Source organism: Bos taurus, chromosome 17 (assembly GCF_002263795.3).
Source record: "Bos taurus isolate L1 Dominette 01449 registration number 42190680 breed Hereford chromosome 17, ARS-UCD2.0, whole genome shotgun sequence".
NCBI lineage: Eukaryota > Metazoa > Chordata > Mammalia > Artiodactyla > Bovidae > Bos > Bos taurus.
Genome location: NC_037344.1, coordinates 52,419,109 through 52,444,319, shown reverse-complemented (window position 1 = coordinate 52,444,319; position 25,211 = coordinate 52,419,109). Strand labels below are relative to the sequence as shown.

Genomic DNA, 25,211 nt, shown 5'->3' with positions numbered 1-25,211 from the left:
GGCCGAGGGAGCAGGCCTGTCTCTGTGCCTGGGGGCTCTCGAGGCCCTGGGGACTCTGGGCCACATCTGTAGCGTGGGGCTCCAAGGACACATTCCATCACTGGTCTGACTCTCTGCGGGGCTCCTGCCAGGGCTGCCACCTCCTCCCCAAAGGCTGACTTCAGAGCAGAAGCTGGGCTGCCAAGGAACAGGGGCCACTTCATGGGGCTTGGTCTCGGCTCCCCAGCGCTGCTGGGTCTGAGTGACCCAAACCGCCCCCGATTCTGGAGGCCTGGCTCCGAATGCTCCCTGTGTTCCTGGGTCTAAGGTCAAAGTGCCTTTTGGAGTTGAAGCCACCCCTAACATCACAGATCCCTGTCAGACCCTCCAAGTGAAGGGAGCTCCCAGGGTGCAAGACAGTGACAGTCTAGGGGGCTTTCCCAGGGGTGATCAGAAGAATCAAAAGCACCAAAACATGGGGTACCCCCAGAAGCCAATTCTGCATCCTTTAAAACAGCTCTTTCCAGCCTTTTTGGCACCAGGGACTGATTTCATGGAAGACAACGTTTCCATGGACCGGGGCTGGGGGGAGGGGATGGTGTGGGGATGATTCAAGTAAGTTACATTTACTGCACACTTTATTTCTATCATCATTACATCAGTATCACCTCAGATTATCAGGCATTAGGTCCAGGAGGTTGGGGACCCAGGCTGTAAAATATCATGGATGGGGTACCTACTATGTGCCCAGTGCCTGCAGTCTTGGGGGGGGGCACGGAAATACTTACAATAGCAAAAACTAGATACAGCCCCCACCAAGCACTTTATAGACATTTTCATTTAATCCCCATGACAACCTGTAGTGAGCACTAATCTTGTCCCCATTTTATAGACAAGGAAACTGAGGCTGAGAAAGGTGAAGGGACCTGTCCCAAGTCCCCCAGCCAGATTCTAAACCTAGGCAGCTTGGCTCTGGACCCTGCATTAACCGCCACACTACACAATTCTGCACGACCATCATTATAAAACAGTGCGCACTGAAAAATGGGACAGTCGCCTTGGAAAAGTCTGGCAGATCCTCAAAATGTTAAATATGAGAGTTTTCATATAACCCAGCAATTCCCCTTCTAGGGATGTACTCAAGGGAAATGAAATGTCCACACAAAAACATACACACGGGGGATTTCCCTGGTGGTCCAGTGGCTAAGACTCCTCATTCCCAAGGCTGGGGGCCTGGGCTCGATCCTGGGTCGGGGATCTAGCTCCCGCATGCTGCAACTAAGAGTAAATTTACTGAAACTAAAGATCCCACATGCAGCAGCTAAGACCCAGTGAGGCCAAATAAATAAAAATAAATATTATTAAAATGTACGCATGAAATATTTTTTAAAATGTATACATGAATGTTCAGAGCAGCCTTATTCACAGTAATCCGAGAGTGGGGGGAATCCCCTGGTAGTCTAGCAGTTAAGGCTTTGAGCTTTCACTGAGCGGGGGGACAGGGATTCAACCCCTGGTTGTGGAACTAAGATCCTGCAAGTTGTGAAGCTCAGCCAAAAAGAAAACAGTGGGGAAAATGCAAATGCCTATCAACTGATGAATGGATATATGTATCCATCCACACAAGCGAATGTTATCCTGAGATAAAAAGGAATGGATTACCCATTCAGGTTACCACATGCATGAGCCTTGAAAACATCACTGTGAGTGAAATAAGCCAGTCACCAAGGGCCACATATTGTAGGATTCCATTTACACAAAGTGTCCAGAATAGGCAAATCCACAGAGATGGAAAACAGATGAGTGGTTGCCAGAGGCTGAGGGATAGGGACACTGATTCACTGAGCACCTACTAAGTGCCAGGCACTGGGCAAGCTACTCTACACCGCCCCCCTCTTTTTAACATTTATTTATTTGGCTGTACATGTGAACGCTTAGTTGTGGTCTGTGGGATCTAGATGCCTGGCCAGGGATGGAACCCAGGCCCCCTGAGTTGAGAGCGCACATTCCCAGCCACTGGACCACTGGGGACGTCCCTAAACTGCCTGTCTCTTGGGCCCTCTTTCCTCTGGTTACAGTCTTTTTAAATCTAGGCCATTCTTGCAAGATGCTTTAAAGGTTCAAGAAAACACACCCCTGACCCCTTGAGATGGGAGTAAAGCGTGAGTCACGGGAATGGGGCTGGCCCTGGGGCGGTCCATGACGTTGGAGGAGGAGTCCTCCCGATGGGATGTCAGCTCGGCTCCCCACTGCTGCCTCATCTCATCCTGTCGCCCTGGCCTGCTTCTTGGGTCCAATGGATAAGCTTGTGCACAGGGAGGTACCAGGGAGTAAGGGCAACACACTTCCCCAGAGTATTTATAACTCTCACGAGAACCAAAGGGAAGGAGTGACTGACTGAGGGAGGAGGCGTGGCTCTCCTTCCAAGCCTCTCGAAGCACAGCTCTGCTCTGTTTTCACCTCCAGCACACGGAACAGCTCAGGCACACAGAAGGTGCTTAATTTGTGTTACGTGAATGATCACCTGACTTAAGGCAGCTCCTCTCATCTGGGAACCCCCCTCCTGGAAAGCATGCTGCAGGAACAAGCCAACAGACTCCCTTTCCTCCCGGAAACTGAGGAGTCGCAGATCCCAAAACCCATCACAGACGCAGGCGCACCCTGAGCACGGCACTTGACCTTGATTGTCCTGGAGAATGGGTCCCATCCTGAGAACTGCCCCAGGGAGGCTAGGAAGGGTCCCCCTCCGTCCTCCACAAGTGCTGCAGCCCAGGGCAAGCAAGGACTAAATGGCTCGTGCCCTGGAGGGAGTCTGTCTGGGTTTTGTTTGTTTTTTGCCATCCCCTCACTTCCCAGGTGGCACTAGTGGTAAAGCACCCACCTGCCAATGCAGTAGACTTAAGAGATGAGGCTTTGGTCCCTGGATTGGGAAGATCCCCTGGAGGAGGGCATGGCAACCCACTCCAGTATTCTTGCCTGGAGAATCCTGGACAGAGGAGTCTGGCAGGCTATAGTCCATGGGGTCACAAAGAGTCGGACATGGCTGAAGCGATTTAGCACAGCACACACGCACACTTCTACCTCCCAAGGAAAACTCCAAAAAAAGGACCGGGGTAGGCGTGACACCAGGCCACTGAGATTCAAGCCCCACTTCAGTGATCCAGCTCCATCTCCCATGTCTGGGCACCATGCTCTCATCAGCCCTGTCCTGGGACCACCTGTGGCCACCAGGTGAAAGGTTGCCTCCCAGGAGTTGCACCTGGGTCCCCGTATTTTAAGCACAGCCTGTGATGAGTGACACAGCTGTAGGCAGTGAGATCCCAGCCCCCACCTACCCTCCTTGCTCCCTTTCTTATAAGGGATGAACTGTGGATTTAAGTAGACCACTAAGCATGCAGGAGGCCTCTGACTCGTGTTCCCCGGGGTATCTGGTGACTGTAGTGGCTGTTCATAGAGTCCATCCTGGGACAGAGATCCCAGGCCTGGACAGCGCCTGCACGTGCCTCACACCTGAGCCTGATTATCCATGATCATGGGGGCATCCTCGGTCCACCTGTCTGTCTCCTCAAACTGTTAGCTCTTCCAGAGCAAGGACACCTTGTCTCTGGGCCATCACCTTAGTACTAGCTCAATAAAACCTTCAAAAACATGCACAGAGAAAGAGAAAAACTAATATCACATATAAACCCACATATGTGAAATCTATAAAAATGGTACAAGTGAACTTATTTGCAAAGCAGAAATATAGACAGAGACATAGAGAACAAGCATATGGATATCAGGGGGGAAGACTGGGTGGGATGAACTGGGAGATTGGGGTTGACATGCATACACTACTGTGTATAAAATAGGTAACTAACGAGAACCTGTGGTCATGTATGGACGTGAGAGTTGGACTGTGAAGAAGGCTGAGCGCCAAAGAATTGATGCTTTTGAACTGTGGTGTTGGAGAAGACTCTTGAGAGTCCCTTGGACTGCAAGGAGATCCAACCAGTCCATTCTGAAGGAGATCGGCCCTGGGATTTCTTTGGAAGGAATGATGCTAAAGCTGAAACTCCAGTACTTTGGCCACCTCATGCAAAGAATTGACTCACTGGAAAAGACTCTGATGCTGGGAGGGATTGGGGGCAGGAGGAGAAGGGGACGACAGAGGATGAGATGGCTGGATGGCATCACTGACTCGATGGACTGAGTGAACTCCGGGAGTTGGTGATGGACAGGGAGGCCTGGCGTGCTGCGATTCATGGGGTCGCAAAGAGTCAGACACGACTGAGCGACTGAACTGAACTGAACTGAACGAGAACCTACTGAATAGCACAAGGGAGCTCTACTCAGGGCGCTGTGGTGATCTAAATGGGAAGGAAATCCAAAAAAGAGGGGATCTACGTACAGGTATAGCTGATTCACTTTGCTGTACAGCATAAACTAACACAACATTGTGAAGCAAATACACTCCAATTAAAAAAAAATGCATAAAAGCATTGCCTCTGATCTGCCCAAGAGTTTAGACACGACCACCAAGACTTCAGCCCAACTGAGATCAAAACACGGGCCCAGAGAGAGCCATTAAAGACCCAGAGCATCTAGAATCGTCAGCTTACACTCTAGGTTCCTGCCAGCCAATAAGTCTACCAGGACCCCATGCTCTGCTGCAGCATCAGGTGCCTTCTTCCCTTGGAACCTCACACCTCTGCAGGTCTCCTTACAGAGCCACCACGGGTTCAGCTACGAACACTGTGGACTCGGGGTCAGAAGCTCCAGTCTTGGCTCTGTAGGTTAAGTGAGAAGGTTGCACTAGATGATGTCTTCTTACGTGCTCAGTCGGTAAGTCACGTCCAACTCTTCGAGACCCCATAAACTGAAGCCCCCCCCCCCCCCCGAGCTCCTCTGTCCATGGGATTCTCCAGGCAAGAATTCTGGAGTGGGTTGCCATTTCCTTCTCCAGGGGATCTTCCTGACCCAGAGATCGAACCTGAGTCTCCTGCATCTCCTGCATTGGCAGGTAGATTCTTTATCACTGAGCCACCTGGGAAGCCTAGATGATCCCTTGGGTCCTTTCAAGTCCATGAGAACCTGGTTTTTAAAAGCCCACACAGGAACTTTCCAGACTAGGTTGCTAAGACTCTGCACTCACAATGCAGAGGTCCCAGGTTTGACCCCTGGTCAGGAAGTAGATCCCACATGTGGCAACTAAGAGTCTGCATGCCACAGCTACAGATCCCACATGCTGCCACAAAGATCAAAGATCCCTGGTGTGCCGCAGCTAAGATCCAGTGCAGCCAAGTAAGTAAATATATATTTTTTAAAAAGAAAAAAGTACACACAATGAGGATCACCTCATTCCTCGGCGATTCCTTCCAGCTCTGCCTTTGAAACATGCCTGGAGCCCAACTCTCTCATCAGTGCCATGCTGCCACCCTGGCCCAGCACCTGACATCTCACCTCTTGCGTGCATCTCCCCACTGGTCTCCCTGCTTCCTTTCTTCACCCCATCCAGTCTGTTCTCAACACAGTAGCCAGAAACCATCCTTTAAAAGCACAGGTTGGGGGTACTCTTTCTGCCCCCTTCTGATGCCTATGTCAGAAGCTTTCTCTATCTCCTTTATACTTTAATAAAACTTTACTACACAAAAGCTCTGAGCGATCAAGCCTCGTCTCTGGCCCGGGATTGAATTCTTCTCCTCCGGGGGCCAAGAATCCCGGTGTATTCGCGTGATTCAACAACAACCTTTCATCTTGGGGGCTCGTCCGGGGTCCTTCAGGACAAGATGGGAGCTAACAATTCCAGCCTCACTCCTTTGAACTGTATCCTGAAAAACTGGGATAGATTTGATCCCCAGGGCTTAAAGAAGACACACCTGGTCTTCCTATGTGATACTGCATGGCCACGGTATCCATTGGAGGACGGCGAACGGTGGCCAGTTAGAGGGTCTCTTAAGTATAATACTGTTCTACAATTTGACCGGTTCTGTAAGGAACAAGGGAAATGGGTAGAAGTAGCATATGTGTTGCCCTTTTTCTCTCTGCGAAATATGCCAGACTTAATGTCCTAAGGGTATAGATTTGGGTGTGAAACCTTCAGCTCCCTCATGTCCTCTTACTTTGCCCCCGTACCTGGGACTCCAAACTGGGATTCAACTCCTGTCTCAGTACAACCTCAGACTACTCTGGTTTCAGTAGAAACTCAGACCATCGAAGTAAGAGATGAGATGGAGGACAGGAGACAAAGAGAAGAGGAGAAACAGGTTTCTCCAATCTATCCCTGGGATCATATGCGCAGAGCAGCCAGAGAGACTGAGGAACAGCCACACAAGCTGTTGCCTCTTTATGAAACACCCACCGGGAGAAATAATCAGTCTGTGAGAGTTAATAAGCCTTTTTCTTATCAAGAAATACAAAGAATCAAGGAGGATCTGGGAGACTATTTAGAGGACCCAGAAAAATATATCAGAGCTTTTAAAGGTGTTACTTTGCTTTATGATCTCACTTGGAAGGATGTGATGTATATCTTGGGACAAACGCTGACTCCTGAGTCAAAGACTCGAGTTTTGGGAAAAGCGGTTGCTTATGGAGATGAGTGGCTTGGTAATGAATCAGTAGGGAAGAGGGAGAACGAGATAGCGGCCCTCCCCACTGGGAATCAGGCGGTCCCAACTATAGAACCAGACTGGGACTACAACACAGCTAAAGGAAGATGGGATCAGAGTCATTTTGTTAGATGTATTCTTGAGGGACTTAGGCAGGGCGTTCTAAGCCTTTAAACTATGGCAAATTGGCAGATATAGAACAGGAGGAGAAAGAAGCTCCTGGTAAATTCCTAGATAGACTGAGAGAAGGCCTTCGCAGATTCACTGAGATTGATCCCGAAAGTGAAAAGGGAAAGATAGATTTCTCACTCAGTCGGCTTCAGATATCCGCCGTAAGCTATTAAAACAGGCGTATGGACCAAATCAGTCTTTAGATACTGTTACAACTGGCTCAGACAGTCTATTATGGTAGGGAATATGAGGAAAAGAAAGAAAGGCAAAAAAAGACAAAGGAAAAGGCGGAAGCCTTCGCCATGGCTATGAAAAACGTTCTTAAACAGCCTGAGAAAAATGCCCAGAGGGGCCCAGGTGAAAAGGGATGGGCTTGCTACTGCTGTGGAAAGGAGGGGCACCTCAAGCGGGATTGCCCTCGGGCATCTAAGCCGCCCCCGGCTCCATGTCCGGTCTGCAAAGGACCACACTGGAAGAGAGACTGCCCCCAGAGGCGTAGGTCTCCAGGGTCAGACTCTCAAGACAATCAGGACTGAAGGTGCCCCGGGGTCCCCACACAAGCTCCCGTTCCTAATTACACCTGAGGAACCCCGGGTATTAATAGTTGTGGGGGGCCAATCCGTCGATTTCCTTTTAGATACTGGGGCAACTTATTCTGTGCTTACTGAAGCCCCTGGCCCACTTTCTTCCCGATCCACTTCCGTAATGGGACTGTCTGGACGAGCCAAAAGGTATTATTTCAGTTATTCTTTATCTTGCAACTGGGATTCTGTGCTGTTTTCACACGAGTTTCTGATTGTGCCAGAATCTCCCTCACCCCTTTTGGGAAGGGATATACTGAGCAAGGTCCATGCCTCTGTTTTCATGAATATGGAGCCTTCCCTTTCTCTCCCTTTAGTTGAACAAAATGTAAATCCTAGAGTATGGGCTGATGGAAAATCTGTGGGTCGAGCACAAAATGCTATTCCTGTAGTTGTTAAGCTCAAAGACCCACACGTATTTCCACATAAGAAGCAGTATCCACTGAAACCTGAAGTTAAAGAAGGATTAAAACCCATCATCGAAAATTTAAAGGAGCAGAGACTATTAATTCCCTGTAACAGTCCTTGCAACACTCCTATTTTGGGTATAAAGAAATCGAATGGTAAATGGAGACTAGTTCAAGATTTACGAATAATAAATGAGGCTGTAGTTCCTTTACACCCCGTGGTGCCTAATCCTTATACTCTATTGTCTGAAATTCCTGAACGGGCCAAATATTTCTCAGTAATTGATTTAAAGGATGCCTTCTATTCAGTGCCTTTGGCGGAAGAAAGTCAATTCCTATTTGCCTTTGAAGACCCTACGCAGCCAGCTTCTCAGTTAACCTGGACAGTTTTGCCCCAGGGATTTCGTGACAGTCCTCACTTATTCGGACAAAGTTTGTCACGGGATTTACAAAACTTTAACAGCTCTGAAGCAGTGGTGTTACAATATGTAGATGATATTTTGCTCTGTGCTGAGACAGAGGAAGCTTGTTCGCGAGCCTCAGAAGATTTCTTAAACTTTCTGGCAGACTGTGGTTACAAGGCATCAAGAGAAAAGGCTCAGCTTTGTCAACAATCGGTTAGATATCTGGGCCTAATCATATCAGAAGGGACTAGGGCCATGGGCCCTGAGAGAATTAAACCTATACTAAATCACCCCCTACCTATGACTTTAAGACAATTGAGAGGATTTTTGGGAATCACAGGTTACTGTCGCATTTGGATTCCGGGTTATGGGGAACTTGCCCGGCCTTTATATAAACTTATAGCTGAAACTCAGCAGGCCCAAACCGACAAACTGGTTTGGTCTCCAGAAACTCAAAAGGTTTTTAAGGTTCTTCAGACTGCTCTCCTGCAAGCTCCAGCTCTGAGCTTGCCCACAGGGTCAGAATTTAATTTGTTTGTCACTGAAAGAAAAGGTGTGGCATTGGGAGTTTTGACACAACCCCGAGGGCCTCACCAACAACCTATTGCTTATCTAAGCAGAGAATTAGATGTAGTTGCATGTGGGTGGCCCCACTGCCTAAGAGTAATTGGGGCAACGGCTTTATTAGCACCTGAAGCTTTAAAAATAATTAATGGACGAAACCTTACTGTACTGACTTCTCATGATGTGAGTGGAATCTTAAATTCTAAGGTTAATATTTGGATGACAGACAGTAGGCTTCTTAAGTATCAGTCATTGTTGTTAGAAGGACCAGTAACTAAACTTAAAGTTTGTGGAAATTTAAATCCTGCCACTTTCCTTCCTGAGAAGGAAAATGAAACACCTGATCACGATTGTTCTCAATTCCTAACCTTAAACTATGCAGCTCGGGAGGATCTAAAGGATACCCCATTAGACAATCCTGACATGGAAATATTTACAGATGGCAGTTCTTTTGTTCAGGATGGAAAGCGTAAAGCAGGTTACGCCGTGGTGACTGCTGAACAGGTTTTAGAAGCAAAATCTCTCCCCCAGGGAACCAGTGCTCAGTTAGCGGAGCTTGTGGCCCTGACCCGAGCTCTAGAATTAAGCAAAGGGCAGCGGATGGGCCTGATAACTTATGTGAGTCTACTTCTGCTGACTCCAAATATCCTGAGTCTGCCGTTGGATCCTCAAGACAATGTCTTCCTGTCCTGGGCTCACTCCTATGCTGCATTCCACAATCGGTCTAACTGCTGGGTCTGCGGAGCGCTCCCCTCTTCGTCAGTGGAAGGCTTCCCGTGGTGGACATCCCCACTTCAAGGAAAAGACTTTCTCCAAGTCTGTGAATACCTTCGACAACAATCACATGCGATGCCTCTTCGTCATCTGATGACATCTACCAACCCTAAAATGGACTGGTGCAACACTTTGTACTCTAACTATGGACATAATGTGACTTTTAATTTTGATTATAAAAAAAAAATAAAAGCACAGGTTGGATCCTGGCCCTTCTCTGGTCAAACTCTGGAGTGGTATCATACCTTACTTAATCAAGGCAAAAGTCCAGACAGGATTTCAAGGCCCTGCTGGATTCGGGCTCTCGTATTTCTCCAACCTCCCGCTCCTTCCCTCACTCCCTCACTCAGGTTTCTTGAGCACCCTGGACAAACTCCTGCCTCAGTGCCTTTGCATAGGTTGTATCTGCCTGGGATAATCTCCCAGCTCTCTCCCTCACCTCCTTTAGGCTTTTGCTTAAATGTCCTTGACCGGAGAGGCCCTCTCTCCCCCTGTTTATTTAGCTGTGATCACCATTTGATGTACTTATATATTTTACTGCATATTTGTATATTGTATATCTACCTCCCTGCTAGACTATAAGCCCAGGAGGGCCAGAGTTTTAAAAGTTTTATCACGCCTTTATACCCAGCTCCCAGAAAAGCAGCCACTCACTAAATACAGGTTGAACGAATAGGTTTTGATTATTTGTGGTGGTCTGCACATGCGACTAAGAAAAATGGTCTCAGGCTATATGACCCTCCAGCTTGACAGAGTCCCTCTGAGAATCCCAAGCTCTGGACACTGTCTCCGAGAATCAATGTGATTATTTTGGGCAGGTTCAAGGCTCAGGAAGTATGTGGAGGGACAAAGCAAGGAAATGACACAGACCTGGTCTGGTCCCCGGGAGGTGTGGGGGGTCATTCCATAAGCAGATGCTTCCTTGCTGGGCAAGACAGGGTTATAAACAAAGCTCATTAGTGCATGAGACACCCATCAAGGGGAAAGCACAGGAAGGAAAACTCAAGGGGTGGGCTCTTCATTAGAACCAGGGAGGACTTCCTCGGTGGCCCAGAAGTTAAGAATCCTCCTGCAAGGGACATGGGTCTGATTCCTGGTGCGGGAAGACTCCACATGCTGCAGAGCAACTAAGTCCGTGTGCCACAACTGCTAAGCCTGCGCTCTAGAGCCTGGAAGCCACAACTATGAAGCCCAAGTGCCCTAGAGCGTGTGCGCTACAACAACAGAGGCCGCCTCAATGGGAAGCCCGTACACCGGGCGGGAGGGCGGTCCCTTCTCCCCGCAACTAGAGAAAGCCCATGCACAGCAACGAAGACCCAGTGCAGCCAAAAATAATCCATTAATTCTAAAAGAAAGAACCAGGGAAAGGCTGACACAGGGGAAGAGAGAGCAAAGGGCAGCCAGAAGTGGGGCAGCAGTGCCAAGAGCCTGCGGACAGAGCTCCAGGGGCACCCCAGCCCAACCACTAAAGCCAAGCCAGCTGCTCGCCCCACCCTGCCCTGCCGACCCCAGAGCTCTCAAGCCAAGGGCCCTCGAGCCTGGCTCTCCAAAAGGTGCCTGGGCGAACGTCCACAAGTGACCAGGAGCAGAGGCCAGAAACAAGGCCCAAGAAGTGCAGCTCCTGCCACCTGGGTGAAGGTGAAGCATGTTCTGGGGAAGATGTGTGTCACCGAGGCCAAGAGGGCAAACCCAGGGAGTGGGTACCCGGGGCTCCTGAGGAGAGGACGAAATGGGAGGTGGAAGGACACTGCTCCCGGCAGGGTGGTGGGGTAGGGAGGTTCCCCAGAGAACGTGGAAAGAAGGGAGGGTCAGGCTCCAGTGGAAGCCCCCTCCACTTTCTACCCGAGTCTGGGCAGGGATGGCCAGGCGAAAAGGGAATATGGGGGACTTCCCTGGTGGTCCAGTGACTAGGACTCTGAGCTCCCAATGCAGGGGGGACCCGGGTACAATCCCTGGTCGGGGAGCTGGATCCCACACGCCACAGCTAAAGAATGTGCATGCTGTAACTAAGATCGAAGATCCTGTGTGTAGCAACTAGCACCCAACGAAGCCAAAATAAACAAATGTTTAAAAAAAAGAAAGAAAGAAAAGGGAATATGGATGGGAGAAGTCAGGAAGGGACATTGAGGGGACACCAGATCCTGCCCAGCTGATTCCTAAGTGCTGTGGGGGGACCTCGAAGGACCACAAGACAAGCCCCAGTCCTTGCTCCTGTTGCCCCTCCCCACCCCACCCCTCCGTGCATGCTCATGGCCTCCCTCATTGACCCAGTAGACCTACAACCCGGGAACTATCAGCCAACCCTCCCATGTGGGGCTGGGGTGCAGAGCGGGGCGTACAGCTTCCACAAATGAAGGAAAGACACCTTACCCCTCCCTCAGCCTCCACCCAGGGGCCCGAGGGGAGGCGGGGAGGCCAGCTCGGTGGCACGGACCAGTGTGGACGAACAGTGTGTCGGTTGCGGCTGTGGTCTGAGGTCCCTGCCCTTGTCATCAGCTCTCTTCCTCCTCAGGAGACAGTAGTGACCTTGCGGAGGCCTTGGCGGGCAGTGGCGACAATGGCAGGAAGTGCCCCTCCCTGCCAGCTGGGGAGTCAGGAAGGAAGTGACTGACTCCGAGCCTGGGCCCTGGGACCCCGGCTGAGCCCCGGCCCTGGGACCCCGGCTGAGCCCCCACCCCAAGAACTAGCCCCCCCCAACTAAGAGCTAGAAGCTCTGCTCACCTGCTCAGGACAGCAAAAGTCCTCTGCTTTGGGGAGAGGCAGGGCTGAGAGCAGATGCTCTCGCCACTGGGACCCCCTTCTTAGAGGCAGACCTCCTGCGGATGGACGGCTCCTGCGTCAGGTCAGAGGATGCAGAACGCGAATGCAGCCAGGCTGAGCTGAGAAGACAACTCCAGCTGCCCCCTGCCCGTCCTCCACCCCACTCCCACCTCCTGGAAGGAAGGGCTCTGGGTTCCTCTGGAGCAAGGAGCTTCTCTACAAATACACCCTGCTCCTTAAGCCTTTTCCTCTCCAGCCCCCTGCAGAGGAGACGAGGAGTTGATCTCCCTCTCGGAAGGGGCATCTCACTCCACATCACCCCCCGCCTCTTGCCATCCAGGGTCCAGTGGTCTCTATGTCTGACCAGGCCACAAACTCCCAAGAAGAGCTCAAAGGCGGGTAAGGTGTGACCGTGATTGTCTCCACTGTCTGGGGTCCAGGGTAGAGCCCAGAAGGGGGAACCTCAGGATGTTGGAACAGCATATGCAAAGCACAGAGGTGAGAGGGCAGAGCGGGCACTGGGCCAACACCAGGGCAGAAACCCCACAGGGGCTCAGACTGCAGAACTGCGTCTCGGGCGCCTGGGATGGTACCCAGTTATCACTGGGTACTCGGTAAATGTTCACTGGGTAAACAAGAGAAGTTGAAGAGTTCCTTTTTTTTTTAAGATTGTTTTTGATGTGGACCATTTTTAAAGTCTTTATTGAATTTGTTACAATATTGCTTCTATTTTTCTTATTTATTTATTTTTTTGGTTTCTTTTTGGCCGTGAGGCGTGTGGCATTTTAGTTCCCGAACCAGGGATCAAACCCGTGTACCCTGCGCTGGAAGGCAGAGTCTTAACCACTGGACCGCCAGGGGAGTCCCCCGAGGAGTTCTAAGTGAGGACCTGCAGATGAGGGGAGGCTGTAAGCCCACTGTCCGTAACACCACGGAACTGGGTGTGAGGCCATCAGGAAGGACAAGAACCCCCTTCCTGTAGAAGAGGAAACAGGAAGCGAAGGCTCCGTGGGAGCAGGGCCCCTCCAACCGACATGAGCTGCTGTCAGAGCTCAGGCCAGGCTGTGTGGGCCGAGGAGGGCTCACTAGGCCCCCACCCCCAGCCAGCAGGAGGGCAAGTGGCCGTGGAGAGGCAGAGAGGCCCCTGTGTCCCCATGTCAACTCCTTCCCCAAATACCCATTTGAGAAAATTCACGCAAAACAACAGAACAAAAAATACAACACAAAAAAGAAAAAAAAAAAACACAGCACTCTCTCTTCTTAGCACTTGGAGGCCTTTTCACAGCAACAAAAACGGGTGAGCAATTAGAGGAGACAGCCCACGGTGAAACACGGCAGTGAGTGGGTCCATGGCTGTGGCCTTGTCTGCTGGGCCCCATGTGCCCAGGGAGCAGAGGAAGCCCAAGCGAGGTGTGGTGGGGAAGGGGAGAGGTGGGGAGGGCAGGGGGACTTACCTGGAGCCAGGCCCCCAGCCCATGGGGAAGCCCAGCTGTGTTTGGGAAACCACGTCATGTGCATGGGTCTAGACTTGGGGTCCAATGCCAAGATCACCACTGACTAGCTGTGTGATCTTGAGCCAGATACTTGCCCTCTCTGAGCTTCAGCTGCCTCATGTAAAACAGGGATTGTCAGTATTCTTGCCTGAAAATCTCCCATAGATGGAGGAGCCTGGCAGGCAGGCTACAGTCCAAAGGGTCAGACACGACTGAGCGACTAAGCACGCGTGCAGGCAAGGGCCTCTGCACAAGTTACTGTGTGCTTAGCAGAGGCAGTGCGTTTACAACCCATAGCCCAGCCGACACAGCAGAAACCAGAGACTTTAGTGCTCCCTTCTTCTCCCTCCAGGTTAGTTTCCCCAAATGGAATGTCCCTTCTCTGAGCCCCAAAGCTCAAACCAGCCAATTAGCACACAGGGAGAAGGGTTCATCGATGTTCAGGAAAGGAAAAGGCAACATCACTTCAGCTGCTCTGCCCGAAAGAGGCCTTGGGTGTGACGAAAAGGGGACAGAGGGAAGCCGGGGCCTGAGACTCAGGACAGCAATGGGATGAGATGGACCGGAAGCCAGCATGGGGGCTCCTGTGAGAATTCGGGGCAGAAGGAGAGAAAGGGCCAGCCCCTGGGGGATGCGCTACTGGTCCTGACTCCATAGAGGATCCCAGCCCATCACAGCCTCCGGCTTCAGTTTCCTCCAGGGAGGTGGTTACCCGAAAACACTCACACTGTTGTTTCCGTGTTGCCAACCACAACTTGTGAGACACGGCAAACCAGCACCCAGACTGCGTGCTCAGACGCTTCAGTCGTGTGCGACTCCTTGTGACCCATGGACTGTAGCCCACCAGGCTCCTCTGTCCATAGGATTCTCCAGCAAGAATACTGGAGTGAGTTGCCAGGTCCTCCTCCAGGGGATCTTCCTGACCCAGGGATTGAACCCATGTCTCTTACGTCTCCTGAATTGGTAGGCGGGTTCTTTACACTAGCACCACCTGGGAAGCTCACCCTGGAAGCCCCAAAACTCTGGTCCTGTCTCTGACTGGGGTGGGGAGGACCAGGCTGAGCCAGGGAACCAAGAGCAGAGAAGCACCCCCAGGGTGCCCTGTACAAAGGAGAGTAACACAGGCTGCCCCGGGGAAGCCAAAGCTACCAGAGACAGAACATCAACCCCTCCTGCTAGGTGAAGATGAGTCAATATCTACAAGACGCAGGATCGATGAATACAATCTACCCCATGTAAATCAGACAAAGTCAGATATTTACAGAAGAGGAAACGGCAGTTGAGCCCCTGCACACCCAAACTCCACAGCTTGAGGGGGGCAGTCCATACCTGCGGGTCTGTGTGGGAAGGCAGCGCTGACGTCCTACTCTCGAGGCCCACAGAAGGGTATCGGGCACCAGGGCAGCCTGGCCAGCATCCTGCAGGGAGAAGCCCAGAGGGTGAAGGGGTGAGATACCTGGTCGCTCTGATTTTTCAGAGCCCACTGGGAAATCCACGTGGCCAGGCCTCATCCTGAGTAACGCCAGAGAAATCCAGATGTGACCAGAGGACAAGAGTGGGACACCTGGCTAAAGGAGTCTTCATTTGACAAAAGGGACACCTTCCAGGATGCGTTCCTGGAGGCTGATCCACCCGACACTGCCCATGACTCCCTCTGTTAGGAAGACAGCCCGAGGAACCCAAACCCACATCTCTAGCACATGTGGGAAGCTTTTTTGTTTCAGAAACCCAGCGTGGCGCCCTCAGCCTCAAACCTGAAGCTTTTCACCCATCAACCTTTGGGACTGCGGGACCTCAGGACCTCAGGCTCCAGAGGGGAGGCAGGCGGGAGACGGGGATGCGGAGGGGCGGGACATAACAGCCCGGAGCTCTCGGTCAGCAGTTAGCCAGCATCTTGATGCCTGGGGCAGGGTCACGGTCAGCCTCTCGGGGAGATGCAGATGACTCTCACCTTCTAATCAAGCCCCTGAACTTGGGCAGTATGTGGCTGCAGGCCCACCTCCACCAGAGGCCAGAGACGAGCACTCACAACAAAACGAAAAGAGGTAGAGAAACAGATTTCCAGGGAGTCCCGGGGTGCAGTCAGCCTACAAGAGCATAGAACATGCGCAGGCACCATGAAAGCCGCCACCCGATCCAGGGCTCCCCCCAGGACACAAGATGCTCCCCTGAACCACGTGTGCAGCTCAACATGAAACGGAGCAGGACCCCTGTGGTCCTTGCCCGCCCCACCCCCCACAACCATGCCCACAGCCTGCCTTTTGTCTGTGGAAAAACTTGAGCCAAACAATAAGCTTAATCGGAGAAGTGAGAAGATGCAGAAACAAAGGAAAACAGTCAAAGGAGACCAAATAATGATAGTTTGGTCATTAAACATAGTCAAGGACCTCCAGTTCCTCCTCAAGGGCTATAGGTAACATTCCCAGCTGTGTCCTGGCAGCTGTTTTGCAGATAGAGACCCCCACTAAGTGGAAGAAGTTAACTACACGATGACCAGACACAAGCCATGACACAAGCTGCCACAATTCCGAGAACTGGCCTCAAAGAAGTGGAAACAATCCTGGAACTGAAGATTAACTATACTTAAAACAACCAAGATGACCGCTGGTCAGACCGCTGAAGACCAATTTCAAGATGAGCATCAGAGCTGACTCTGCTGTTTCTGCCTGGAGCCCCCCTCTCTCCGTCTATAAAATCTCTTGCCCCCTGATTGTTGGTGCAGCATGGTTGGGGAGGGGAAGTCAGCCTTTGGACAGGTGTACTGCCTCCCCCATTCCCGTTTGCTGGCATCCATTTCCTTTCCACTAACCTGGCCTCTCTACTGGTTTTTGAGCTGTGAGCAGCCAGACCCCACTTTTGGTTACAAAGACGCATTCTTGTTTGTCTGACATTGGTGCTTCCCGTGCACGGTGCCCAGGAGGCAGGCAGCAGTCCTGGAGGCCTCCCAGTGACCATGACGGGAAGGCAGAAGCCTTGACTGTTGCAGGAACCCTCCTCCAGAGCAACCCTACTCCTGGGGCTGAGGCCAGGCACCTCAGCCTGGGTGCTGGGTGTTGGGTGTTGGGTGTCCCTGGCAACCAGGGACACCAGAGGTAAAAATCAAAGAAGAGGGGGGTTTCATGGTGCTCCGGAAAAATGAAAGTGATACATTGCAGAGTGAGGGCACAGACGGTGAGAGTTCAGAGGAGGAAGAGAAGTGAACTAGGGAGGTGAAAAGATAACCAGCGACGGCACAGTGGTGGGAGGTGTGGCTGCAAACGACAGAGATGGGCTTTTCACACGCCGCCCACCCCACTGCAGTCCCACGCTCCCTCCGGGGAAGCCTCGGCAAATGCTGTGAGCTCCTCTCTGGGACGGGCCTGCAGGGGTCGAGGCTCCTTCTCTGCCCTGCACTTACATTGCAACCCTGAAGGACGAGACATCCCAGGCGGCCCAGGTGCCAGTTCCCCTCCCGGACACACTAACTCGGCCAGCTCCCCGGCTCCATCCCCTCAGAACCCTCGGCTTGCCCTGGCATACATGCCCTGCCTCTGCAGGACTTCTCCTCTGTTCTGCTTCTTAGTTTTCATCACAACACCTCCAACCCCTCTAGGAGAGTGCCCATCTCCCCATTTGAGGGGTCAGGAAACCTGCCAAGAGGTTTAGTCAAAGGCGAGCCGGCTTTAGCGCGACTCCCCTCCACTACGTGCACCTCTCCCAGGATGTCACCTCTTCCAGGTGAGAAGGTCAGCTGTGGCTCACACACCCCCTTCCCCCTACCACCCGCTGCAGAAGATCCAAGGGGGGCTGCGAGAAAGGATGCTCACTCTTCACACAGGGCTGCATGGTGGGGAAATGATTTTTCCGACAAAAGAAAGCATTTAAAATCCAAAAATTGAATGCAGGGTCAACTTAAAGAGCAAGGCAGCTCCTGGTGGGACAGAGCTCTAGGGGCAGCAGGGCAAAAGCACACTGAAATAAAGTAGGAAGATGCTGCGGGAGGACTTGGCTTTCCTCCCATGACCACTCATACAAAAGGCGAAAAGCCAATCAGCCTGCTCCCTTAAAGGGGATGAAACATCAAAAGAGAACACAATTCCAGGCTGAGACTTCCTGCACACGTGTTCCGTGCACGCCTGTAGCTGTGGTCTAGGGGGGCATGGAGGGAAGTTCTGGAACTAAATGATGTGCCGTGTGTTGCTGTTTACCAGGAACAAAGACATTTTATTCCTTTGAGCTCCCTCCCCCAGTGTTATTGAAGTATAATGGACAAATAAAATTGTGATATACTTCAAGTGTATAGCCATAAAAAGAATGAAATAAAGCCATTTGCAGCAACATGGACAGACCTAGAGATAATCATACTAAGTGAAGTAAATCAGACTGAGAAAGACAAATATTATATGACATTGCTTACATGTGGAATCTAAAAAGACGATACAAATGAACTTACAAAATAAACCCATAGATATAGAAAATAAGTTTAGGATTACCAAATGGGAAAGGTGGGGTGGCACAAATTAGGAGTTTGGGATTAGCATACAAACATTGAAAGTGGAAGTCGCTCAGTCATGTCCGACTCTTTGTGATCCCATGGACTGTACCCTGCTGGGGTCCCCATGGAATTCCCTCCATGGAAATTCTCCAACCCAGAATACTGGAGTGGGTAGCTGTTCCTTTCTCCAGGGGCTCTTCCCAACCCAGGAATCGAACCGGAGTCTCCTGCATTGCAGGCAGATTCTTTACCAGCTGAGCTACCAGGGAGCCCAGCATATGCACACTGCTGCTGCTGCTGAGTCACTTCAGTCGTGTCTGACTCTGTGCGACCCCATAGACGGCAGCCCACCAGGCTCCCCCGTCCCTGGGATTCTCCAGGCAAGAACACTGGAGTGGGTTGCCATTTCCTTCTCCAATGCGTGAAAGTGAAAAGTGAAAGGGAAGTCACTCAACAGTGTCCAACTCTTCTCGACCCCATGGACTGCAGCCTACCAGGCTCCTCTGTCCATGGGATTTTCCAGGCAAGAGTACTGGAGTAGGGTGCCATCGCCTTCTCCGATATGCACACTACTATATATAAAAGGGATAAACAACGAGGACCTACTATGTAGAATAGGGAACTAAAGTCAATATCTTGTAAAAATCTATAATGGAAAAGAATCTGAAAAAGAATATATATGTATATGTATAACTGAATCATCTTGCTATACACCTGAAACCAAGACAACATTGTAAATCAACCATACTTCAATTAAAAATAATAATAAAAAGTGTACAGTATGATGATCTGATAGACGTACGCACCGTGAAAGGATTCTCACCATTGAGTTTATTATTCTATCACCATGTTGGTTTTATTGTTGTTGTTGTTTTGTGGTGAGAACACTTAAGTTCTACTCTTTCAGCAAATCTCCCTTATACAATACTACAGTGTTATCAATTGTAGTCATCATGTTATACATTAGCTCCTCTTCTTTCAGTTTTAAATCTAAATCTTCAATATGCCTCTTCAATGATTTGGAAAATTGCAAGAGGGTGAAAAAAAGAAAGAAAAAAAAAATTCTTTGAGAACAGAAGTCAGAATTGCTTTCCTGAAAAATTTTCAGATCCCTCAATGTTTTAGTCGGTGGACATGAATTAGTAAGTGAATCTGTTTCTCTACACAACTGCTATTAATAGAATATCAGTCTCTCTTCATCCCCACTAAATAAATGTCAAACAAACACTTAAAGAATACTGGTTTGATGGGGTGCCAAATGACTGGCTTGCCCAGACGTCCACATGTCTAAAGCTGGCCCTGGTTGAGAGTGTAAGTTCCAAACGAGTGGGCAGCATGGCTGGAGTTAAACACTGTTGTTTCCATCCTCCGTTGACATGGAGACCGGGGGAGGCAGGTGGCTGAAGAATGGGCAGAGAGCGATGGATGCAAACGGCAGTGGCACCCAAGCAAGCTGTCCAGGCTGCTGATAACAGGTAGGGGCTGTCCAGCTTTTGATTCCATCTGAAGGTATGGCTCCTGATTTTCTGATTTATTAAGATGTAATTCACATGCCACAAAATTAACCCATTAAAAAAAAAAATTCATGTGGGATCTTATTTCCCCAAACAGGGATTGAACCTGCATTGCCTCCATTGGAAGGCAGATTTTTAACCACTGGACCATCAGGGAAGTCCCATGACCCTTCAAAGGGGTACAGTTTAGCCGCATTTAGTACATTCATAAAGTTGTGTGACTATCACCTCTCTCGAGCTCTGGAATATCACACACCCCAACATCGCCCCCCATCAAGGAAATCCCACGTCTATTGGCAGTCACTCGGCAAATCCCTTCCCTCCAGCCCCTGGCCAGTGCCATCTGCTTTCTGTCTACAGATTTGTCTACGCTGGACATTTCACGTGGCCTTGTGTGTTGGACTGCTTGCACTTCGAATCATGTTTTCAAGGTTCATCCACATCGTGGCATGTGTCAGTACTTCGTTCTTCTTTTGTGGCTGAACAGCACGGCACTGTGTGGATCGACTCTTGTTCATCCATTCATTTGTGAATGGACACTTGGGTTGTTTCCGCTCTGGGGCTATTATGAATTATGCTGCTGAGAACATTCATGTACAAGTTTTTATGTAGACATATGTTTTTGATTCTTTTAGGTACATAGCTAGGAGTTCCTGATTTTTAATAAAATAATTTAAAATGAGTAATACATTCTGAAAAGATTTCTAAAACAGGCATGAGAGTGAGTTTCTCTGTTGTCCCTGTCCCCTGGCACCTGGTTCTTCTCCCCAGGGTCAAGCTAACTCTCCCTGAGAGGTCCAGACACAATGCACAGCCTGCTGCACCTTACAGTCCTCTGGCAGGAGGAGACCTGACAACTAGATGAGGCCGGAATCAGCTCAGTGATGCTTCGCAGCAGGCACAGGGCCCAGTCTGAGTCTGGTCTCTGCCGCCTGTCAGCAGCCCGGCCCTGGGAATCGGCTTAGCGCCCTGGACGGACAGGTTTTGACATCTGGCTCTGCCATCTCTAGGCCCCGTGGCCTGAAGCCAGCTGCTTAACTCCTCTGGACTTGGCTTCCTTATCTGTAGAAGAGCGTTCGCACTAGGACTTCACTACTGGTCCAGTGGCTGAGGCTCCTTGCTCCTAATGCAGGGGGCCTGGGTTCGAGCCCTGGGAAAGGAACTAGATCTCACATGCTGCAGTTAAAGAAAACAAAAGATCCCGCATGCCGCCACTAAGACCCAGAGCAGCCAAATAAATAAGAAATAAAATAAGTATTTTTTTTTTTAAATAAAGAGTGCTAACACTACTACCTAGTTCACGGGACCCCCAAGAAGGGCCCATGAGCTCAGGAAGGCAGGTGCTCAGCACCGCGCCTGGTACACAGCAGGCACCCAGTGCTTGCCGCCGCTGTAGTTACTACCACAACCACTTACTACACTGCGGCCGACCCCATCCTCAGTCTCCCCACCTGGGAAACGGCAGCAGACACCTCCCGTGCACGGTTATGTGGACTGCACGAGACCCCAGGGCGGGCCGCCGTTGCTGAGCAGCGGGAGCTCTGGGAGAGTCAGGATGGCCACGCTGCATCCCCAGTCCCCCGGTCCTGCTCCGGAACCACCCCAAGGAGAGGCTGGGTGTCCCCACTCAGCACCCTCAGCCCTGAATTCTCCACCCCGCCACCCCCAAGTACAGAGAAAGACCCTGCTTCCTGGACCCCCAGCCCTGAGGGGCAAGGGGGGGCGATGGCTGGGCTTCTTATTTCTTGTCCCTTTCCAGTCACCACCCACCACCCCTTGCTGGTTCCTTCCCTCTGCTTTCTCAACACACTCAACTCTGAACCTGAACATCTCTCTCTGAAGCCCAGGCGTGGAGGCAGCAGGGAAACCCTCAGAGACCTTCAAAGTGAAGGGGCCTCAAGTGAGGAAGGACGCATTAGCAGGGCCATTAGGAAGCTGTTAGGGGTGATCTGCTCCCAGCTGGCAGGAGGCGAAACCAAGCCTGTGGAACAAACCCGGGTCCGGGAGGGCAGAGCTGGGAGAGGAGCTGAACAGGGCTGCTTCGGGCGTGTAAAAGTTCACGGGGAAAACACCCAACACACACACTCACACACACACGCTTAACAGAAAGGAGAAATTCTTAGCCTGCAGCAGTTGGTAGCATTATGTAAAATCCCAAGCCCACAAAAATATCATTTGGATGATAAAAAGTTAAATTTAGCTAAGTACAGAGTGACTAATACTACGAGGGAGGGGCAGCGCCCCCAGTTGCCTGGAGCTGATACAGCTGGCTTTTAGAAACTTTTGACAAGTAACCAGGGCCTGGTGCGGCCCAGAATAACAGATTATGTAATAAGAGGCGCAGCCATTAGCAGTACAGAGCAGACGGCAGGCGCTGCAGCCGCCTGGAGGCAGGGGACCACTGGGGTCTGACTGCAGCTTCTCCCATAGCACACGGCCTCTGGGAGCCCAGGAGATCCAGGGGCATCTGACAGCGGGGATGCATTAGCGTGAGTGGATCCACCTGCCTCTTTTGCAAAGAGCTTCTCCGGAAGTGGCTGTGCTGGATGTTTACCTTGGTGCCCCTCGTGGGCCAGGGCCCTGGGAAGTCCCTATTCTTTGAATCCAGTCTGGCCCCATGTCCTGTACTGACCAACAGAACTGGGAGAATTGGGGAGGCGGAGTTACACTGGAGCAGAACCTTAAGGAAGGACTGGTTGAGACTCACTGAAGGCAGAGGCTCCAGCAGATGTTAGCACAGTGTTCACAACAGCACTAGTGACAACAGCAGAAGGCAGGCTGCCCTGTCAACAGGTGGACAGATGAGCAAAATGTGGTCTATGCAAAGGAATAGTATGCAGCCCTCAAAAGGAAGGGCATCCCGTCACATACGACAACATGGATGAGCCTCCAGGACGTTATGCTGAGTGAGATCAACCAGACAAACAGGACAAATACTCTCTGATTCCATTTATATAAGGCACCCGTAAGAGTCAAGCCCAGAGAGATGGAAAGTAGCAGGGTGGCTGCCAGGTGCTGGGGGAAGGAGGACGGGGAGTTAAGTGCTTAATGGGGATAAATTTTCAGTTTTGCAAGGTGAAAAGGATTCTGTGGGTGGTGAAGATGGTTGCAACGATATGAATGCACATTGCCACAGATCTGTACACTTAAAAATGGTTACAGCGTGCACCTGAAACTAACACAATGCTGTTGGCTTTTAGTTCATTTGTATTGGAGTACAAATGCTTTACAGTGTTGTATTAGTTTCCACTCTACAGCAAAACGAATCAGCTACGTGTATATAAATATTCCCGCTTTTTTTGGTCTTAATTCCCACTTAGGTCACCAGAGAGCACTGAACAGAGTTCCCTCTAGAGTCTCATCCCTCTATAGTCTCATCAGTTATCTATTTTATACATCGTGTCTATAAGTGTATGTGTGTATCAATCCCAACTATGCTTCAATTAAAGCAATGGTTAAAGCGATACATTTTACACTATAGGTATTTCACTTCAATAAAAAAAAATTAGATTTTTTTTTAAGAAAAGAAGAGGATGGAGGAGAAGGAGGAGGCATGGATGTGTCTGTCTGTCCGCTGGGGGAGTCGGCAGCCATCATGTAAGAAGTCCAACTAGCTGGAGATCACTGAGCCAATCCAGCCATGGGGAGGGGTCATGCACAGAGGAACCAGTGCCTCAACTGATAGTCAAGAGCCTATACCCACCCACCAGTCATGGGAGCTGGGTCATGTGTGGAAATGCCTCTTCCACCTTGAGTCAAGCCATCCCAGCTGACATCAGCGGAGCAGAGATGAGCCGTCCCCAGGAAGCCCTGCCCGAATTGCCACCCCATCAACAAATAAATGGTGCTTTCAGCCACTAAGTTGGGGGAGTACTCTGTTGCAGCAGCAGAACACTGACACAGCAGTCAAGCCCTCTAATGGGTTTGGGGGAAATTTCTGTTATGAAGCTCTTTCACACTCTCACATATGAGTCACTAAGAGAAGTCAGTGCTTGAATGAGTCTGAGGAAAAGACTGATTTTCCACTCCCCAAATCCCAGTGGAATAAACGCTGAACTCAAGCCCTGTGGTAAGATTCAAACAGCTGCTGGGAAGGCTGGGGGATTTTTCCAACGATCCAATGGACTAATCAGGCCATCCATCAGCTGATCAATTCAACATTCTTTTTAACAGTCATTCTTTTTAAGCCATAAAAAGAATGACTTTGAATGGTCCTGCCCAGAGCAGGGACTGGTACAGTGTGGACAGAGATATTGGTGGAATTTCCTGTGATGGGTTGGGGGGTGGGTAGTGATCCCAGGTGTGGGGGCTGAGAACAGAGTTCTAGCTGGCTGACTCTGAGCAAGTCAGTTCCCATCTCTGGGCCTCAGTTTCCCCAGCTGTAGAGTGAGAAGATTGATGTCTAAAAGGCCTTTCCAGGTATGGAGCAAAGGGACTCCTCCTACACTGTTGGTGGGAATGCAGATTGGTACAACCACTATGGAGAACAGTACGGAGGTTCCTTAAGAAACTAAAAATAGAGTTACTGTATGATTCAGCAATTCCACTCCTGGGCATACATCCAGAGGAAGCCATAATTTTAAAAGACACACGCACCCCAATGTTCACTGCAGCGCTGCTTACAACAGCCAAGACGTGGAGGCAACCCGAGTGTCCATCGGCAGAGGAACGGGTAAAGAAGACGTTGCTTATTTTATACAATGGAATACTACTCAGCCATCGAAAGAATGAAATAATGCCATTTGCAACTACATGGACGGACCTAGAGATTATCATACTAAGTGAAGTAAGGCAGACAGAGAAAGACAAACATCACATGACATCACTCATACGTGGAACCTAATTCTTAAAAAAATGACATTAGTGAACTTATTTACAAAACAGAAGTAGACTCACAGACTTCAAAGACAAACTTATGGTTACCAAAGGGGAAAACCTGACGGGGAGGGATAAATTAGGAGCTTGGGATTAACGTACATATAGTACTAAATATTAGACAGATAACTAACACGGACCTAGTGTATAGCACAGGGAACTCTACTCAGCACTCTGCAATCACCTATGTGGGAAAAGAATGTGAAAAAGAATGAATACGTGTATATATATATATATATAACTGAATTACTTTGCTGTACACCTGAAACTAACAGAACATTGTAAATCAACTATATTCCAATAATTTTTTAAATTAATAATAAGACTTCTCCATTGGGTTCCAACATTCTGCAACACTGCAGTTTTGGCAGAAGGGAAAGCAACACTAAAATAGAATCCAAAACACTGAACAAAGTCCAATTACCTGTGTTTACAGGGAGATACACACACTGGAGTCTTCACCTCTGTCCCCTGGGGGCCGGAGCACTCTTATCTCTGCGTCCTGTGTGAATTTGTTTGTTCCTTCCACAGTATTCCCTGTGGAAGTCCGGCTTGATCCAATTTCCTCTTCTGAATTACACTTTAGCTCCCTGGATTCTTAATGGGGCTGTGTGATTAGTTCTGTGAA

General features: G+C 50.1%; 1 protein-coding gene across 14 annotated transcripts in view; it reads right to left on the bottom strand.

Moving 5' to 3' along the window:
- Positions 1-25,211, bottom strand: part of PITPNM2 (phosphatidylinositol transfer protein membrane associated 2) — a 164,043-nt gene that overhangs the window by 109,377 nt on the left and 29,455 nt on the right. For 11 of the 14 annotated variants that reach the window (XM_015475470.3, XM_024977280.2, XM_024977275.2 and 8 more), the window contains exon 2: positions 15,050-15,138. The exons of the other annotated variants lie outside the window; for them this stretch is intronic. The gene's annotated coding sequence lies outside the window, so the exon portion shown is untranslated. The remainder of the gene's footprint in view (positions 1-15,049; positions 15,139-25,211) is intronic. 14 annotated transcript variants of the gene reach the window in all.